Here is a 6,000-nt window from a genome sequence, read left to right on the forward strand (position 1 = left end):
CAAGTCCCCAGCGGTCTGAAGCTGAAGACAGAGACGCGTTTTCTGTTTCTTTCACTGTTTTGCAGACTTAGAAACTGGAGTCATATCACTGTGGGCGAAACACAGGTGTGCCTCTGTAGAGTCTGAAATAAAATGCATTGGCTCTCTTCAGTTGAGGACAGTTTTTTTTTTTTTGTGCCTTTACAGACTTGAGAACATCCTCCATAGGTCAAATGACGCTGTCACCAGGCCTGTGTTGGTCATGTGATGTCACCCATCATTCTCAGCCAGCTTGGTATCGGTATTTCATATTCAGCTTCTGAGATCGTACCTAAGGAACCAAACACCTCCAACGGCGTAAACGGTACAGAGCCAATGCAATTAAATTCTTCTTAGCACGGAACGAGTCCCCATTAAACCGGCTGCCTATCCAGAAAGGTCCGCGGAGACTGCAGCTGCGCTGAGGCAGGAGAGTGCCTAGAGCCCTCGGAAGCCACTGTTCTAGAACTACCCAGAGCCTTAAGCCCCCCTTTTATGGGGACCCATGTCTCATCCAGAACATGCGGAGTGTGGGGCCTTCTCCTGACATGCGTCTTAATTCTCATTCCCCATTCAATTGAGTTGTTGCCAGGACCAGAATAAAGCTTTTAGAGCCCCTGCACAATTCAGCACATAAACAAAAATACAATTTTATTTTTTGAAAGAACATTTGTCGGTATATGGACGGCAGAACAACATTGTTTTTTTTTTTCTTCTCCCTGGGTGATTTCTTGATTATAAAATTCTGGGTAAATTCACCAAGGTGGAAATTTCCTAATGTTTATTTATTCGCGCTTCTAGAGTAACCCAGCAATGACTGCTACAATGGCATCTAGTTAGTGGCCGTTGCGTCCCCACAGTCTTTTCTGCCTACCAGCATAGCAAGGTGACTCATACTGGCTTATCAGTTTTGAAGATTTTATTGGGTCTTAATTGTACTTCATATCTAATTTAAAGCTTTTCCAGATGCTTTTATGATTCTCCTTATCTAACTGACCTTCGGCTGCATTCCTCTCTCCTGTCAAGTGATCTCCCTTACCATGTTTTCACCTATCTTGCTATCTAACTCCAAATTACGCTAAATCAACCTTTAATTTATTTAGATAAAAAACACAGAGGAGAGTTTTTGGGTTTGGGGGGGTTGTTTGTTTGTTTGTTTTAAGAAAGATTTATGCCACTTAAAAAAAATGTGTATTTATTTTTGAGAGAGAGAGTGAGCGGGGGAGATGCATAGTGAGAGAGAGAGAGTAACAGAGGATCCGAAATGGGCTCTCAGCTGACTACAGAGAGCCCGATGCTGGGCTCGAACTCACGAACTGTGAGATCATGACCTGAGCCAAAGTGGGACGCTGAGCTGACTGAGCCACCCAAGGCCTCCTTATGTCATTAAAACACAAAACAAACCTTATATTTAACTGGTACTGCCTCTGGGAAATTGCATACATCTGGTCATCTGTTCATAAATGCATATAGAGTGCTCTGGTGCATATGTATATTAAAAGTAAAATTCACATGCTGGAAGTTATGTGGACAGAAGTAGAATTCCATTAATTAGAGTTGACTTTTTAGAATTGACACCTGAGAATTGGGTTCTTCTTATGTAATACGTAGGCGAAATCATGTTAGTGTACCTGACATGGTGCAAACATTTAAAATGCCCAGCCAGGGGCGCCTGGGTGGCGCAGTCGGTTAAGCGTCCGACTTCAGCCAGGTCACGATCTCGCGGTCCAGGAGTTCGAGCCCCGCGTCAGGCTCTGGGCTGATGGCTCGGAGCCTGGAGCCTGTTTCCGAGTCTGTGTCTCCCTCTCTCTCTGTCCCTCCCCCGTTCATGTTCTGTCTCTCTCTGTCCCAAAAATAAATAAACGTTGAAAAAAAAAAATTAAAAAAAAAAAAAATAAAATAAAATAAAATGCCCAGCCCAAACTGTCACCTGAGGACACAGAGAAAAAAGAAACAAAAATCCTAATCAGATTAGAGTTCAATGAATTCATCTCAGGCCAGTTGTGAACTCCTAATGCCAAGCCATTCCGATGAATAAACAGTGGAAAAATTGGGAGAACAAAAGGTCTTAATGACTTGCATTCTTTCGGCAGCTGTGATTACAGCATATTTTTTATTGTCTGTTACAACTCGTCCCCATGTTGATGTAGTTTTAAGCTGTGGTTTGTTCTCTGTTGCAAGGTAGCTATGATAATCATTAAAACTGGCAAGATTCCCTTTTGAATAAAGCATAATAAATATGTATGTTTCAACTTAACCAGAATTTGCAGATGAATGGCAGGCAGTTCCAGGTTAGTTTGTATGTAATTTAGTACAGCATTACTAGACTGAAAATGCACCACGCACAATATAACATATTAGAAAGTATGCACTTAGAATAAAAATGTTAGAAAATCTCATAGCTACTATCTTTATATATTTGCCCTTTATTCTTAAATATGAATTTCAAGATAGCATGTTTTCCCTGATTACTAAAACAACACATACTTATTTTGTAAGAGATGGAAAATACACAAAAATAAAAGACAGTCAGTAAGAACCGTATAATCTCACAGCCCAGAGATATCCGTTCTGGTAATTCGAAGGGCATGTTAACTCTATTAACTTGGTACCTGTACCTTACTTTTAGCCTTTTTTCTACACATTTTATTTTACAAAATTGCATTATACTATAGCTGCTTTGTAATTTTAGTTTTTTTATTTAAACATTTTATTCTCTTATTTATTTATTTATTTATTTATTTATTTTAACGTTTATTTATTTTTGGGACAGAGAGAGACAGAGCATGAACGGGGGAGGGGCAGAGAGAGAGGGAGACACAGAATCGGAAACAGGCTCCAGGCTCTGAGCCATCAGCACAGAGCCTGACGCAGGGCTCGAACTCACGGACTACGAGATCGTGACCTGAGCTGAAGTTGGACGCTTAACCGACTGCGCCACCCAGGCGCCCCTATTCTCTTTTATTTAAAGTTTATTTATTTATTCTGAGAGGGAGTGAGAGAGTGCATGCGTACACGTGCCTGAGCGGGGGAGGGGCGGGGGGGGAACAGAGAGAGAGAGAGAGAATCCCAAACTGGAACATGGGGCTCGAACTCATGAACCATGAGATCGTGACCTGAGCTGAAACCAAGAGCCGGATGTTGAACTGACTGAGCCACCCAGGCACCCCACTTTGTAGTTTTAAATACGTATGTAGTATGTGTATTTACAAATATATTTATTTATTGGGTCTTTTTTTTCTGTCAGTTGTTACTTTTCCACATCACATTTTTAATAGCTGCATAGAATTTTGTCATGTGCATAATAAAACTCGAAAAATGACTCTTCCACCTGCAAGAATTACAATGGGTACTTACGGCTCCAGGCTATAGCTGCAATGGCAGATTGATGTTTGGGGCTTCAGCTTCTTACTTGAGGTAAGGCTGTTATTTTCTTTGATTTGCGTTGAATACCTTTAGGTGATCAAGCCTTGTTCTACTTGTTCTTTTCCATGCGTCAGATCCCTCCATTGTCCATTGTCTTGTACCTGCCTGTTTCCTGCATTTCAGCTTCCTGCCTGCGCGCTCCACCTTTGGCATGGAAGGTACAAGGGTTAAGAGAAACCTTAAGGAAGTGAAAAATGATTAAAAGTGGCTTTTCTGAAATAACAATCACCTTTTAAGTGGGGGGTACATTTTTTTCGCTATTCAGCACAGCTCTTTTGCCCCATGTAGCCATCATGATTGGTCCTCTGGGGTGTTACATGGATGCATGTGTGCGAATTGGGAAGGAAGGAGAATAAGAAATTAGGACGGCGCGTTGTGATGGCTTGGGCTCAGTTCTCTTGTCAGCATTTCACCCAGAAGTCATGGTTTCTGCTTAGTTTTGGACAGGATAGGCCATACCGTAGTAACAAATTAATCCTGAAATCTTTGTGGCTCAGAAAAAAAAAATTATTTACTGCTCACAGAGAGAAATGATGGAGACTTACAGGGTCTCCCCGTCACCCATGACTCACTGATGCAAGCTGCCTCCATTTTGGGGTGATGCCATCTCAACACGTGGCTTCCAAGGTTGCCGCTATAGAGGAGAAGAGGGATGTAAAGCCACACCAGTTCTTAATCATCTAAGCCCCCAAATTATGTGTGTCTCTACAGCCCTCAATCTCTCGGCTAGAGCTAGTAACATGGTAATGAAGGGAGGGCTAAGAACTATCCAGAGTGCATAGATGTTTGATAAGTAGTCATTGCACCTCGTCACAGAGCAAACTACAGAAACAAAATTTATACCTCGTCTCAGTGAGTTAGAACAGGGAATTAAAAGGATTACTGGGATCAGAGGATCTGGAGAAACCAGTAAATCCGTGAAGACCTGAGAATCAGAACAGTCCCAAGAGCAGTAATGGTCAGAGTGGGAACAAACTGACCAACACAATGACTGAATAGTGGTTAACCAGACAGAGTGAGACAGAGAGAAGATGTGGTCCATGAGGCCATGACTTGGATTCTTTGCAAGTGCAGTTCCCAAATCTGATTAGTCAGCTTTACAAAACTTCAGAAAGCACTTGAGAAAATACAGAGTTCTGGCCTCACCTGAGATCTACTGAATCAGAATCTCCTAAAGAATATCCTACCTATATTGTAAAAGCTCTTCCTTATTATTCGGATGTAGCCAGGGTTCAAAAATCATTGCTTAGAGGAGAAGGAGGTAGATGTTCTTAGGAGGAGGGTCAATGAGAGAGTAACTCATAGAAAAGCAGTGTGAAGAGCCACACCAAAAAGGGACCCCATTTATGTTCCTATTTTTTGGTGAAGGTTGGCATTACAAAGGGAGACACATTCTACTCTGAGTCACGGTACGCTGAGGAATTCATCTCAACCAACTAACTGATCAGATACATAGTACCCACACGTGCACTACTCTTCACAGACCTGCTAAGGTTGGAATGGTCTGGATTATTTACCCATCTGCCTCTTGGTCAAGAAATTACTAGGTGACAGCATTGTTAAACATAGAAAGGTGTCTAAAAATAAGCCATTGCAGATAAATCTCCAGTTTCATACAGAGTATGAGAGGAAAATGTGGCCCGTGTCTAATGGCTGGGGTTTTTACTCAAAGTCCCTGTTTTTGCATGACTTTCTCTATATATGTCAGGAGATAGCAAGACCAAAACGTAGGATAAGTACCTAAGTACCAAACAAATAGTAAGTAAGTGTTTGGTTCAAAATGGAGAGTTGAGTACAGAGTTTGAGTGATGCCAAGGTCAATTAATGGATTCCAAATGTAAGATCACATAGCTGAGTAACAAATGTGTTAAATCAGAGTTGTGAAACGGGAATCAAAACCAAAATGGGGCAAAGACAGATGAGTTAGCTGGAGTCATGAACTCAGGGAAACATGAACAGCCTGTCTTAATTCGAGCAGAAGTCCAGCTGGTTTGTAGCTGTTTCAATGTTGCCAGAGAATGCCTTCCCACTCCATATTTTTTAAGCTACTGGAAACACAACTGACTATAGAATGTTCTTTTTTCTAAAAGACCATTTCCAGGCTCTAGTTATATCCACAGTCATGATTCTTTAAGACCACAGCAGTGGACTTTGAAAGTAATTCAACTGTTTTCCTTTTACTCCATCTCACTCTTTGTTTGCTTAGTTCTGCAGATGGCCACCTGGTCAAGCCGGGAAAGCAAGGTTTGGGTGATCTCTGCTTCTGAGCCATGTTCTAGGACGTCACGGTATTTCTAGGCTAAAAGAGAGAAGTCCAAAATAAGATACACAAGGAGACTTCCTCATCTACTTGAATAAACAAACTTGTTCCATGTTGCTCCAAAAAGGCCAATATTTTGAAATTCCAAAGGGGCAGACTCAAAATGAAACATCCTAAACATTTCAGCTATCCAACAATGACATTGGCTTCCTACATATTATTGAGCTACTCATGCTTTACCAAGTTCTAAATGCTGCTCAGATATTAGTTTGGGGCTCTCTTCTCTTTCTGCACAC

The sequence above is a fragment of the Puma concolor genome, chromosome B2, assembly GCF_028749965.1.
Source record: "Puma concolor isolate L17-30 chromosome B2, mPumCon1.1.hap2, whole genome shotgun sequence".
Taxonomy (NCBI): domain Eukaryota; kingdom Metazoa; phylum Chordata; class Mammalia; order Carnivora; family Felidae; genus Puma; species Puma concolor.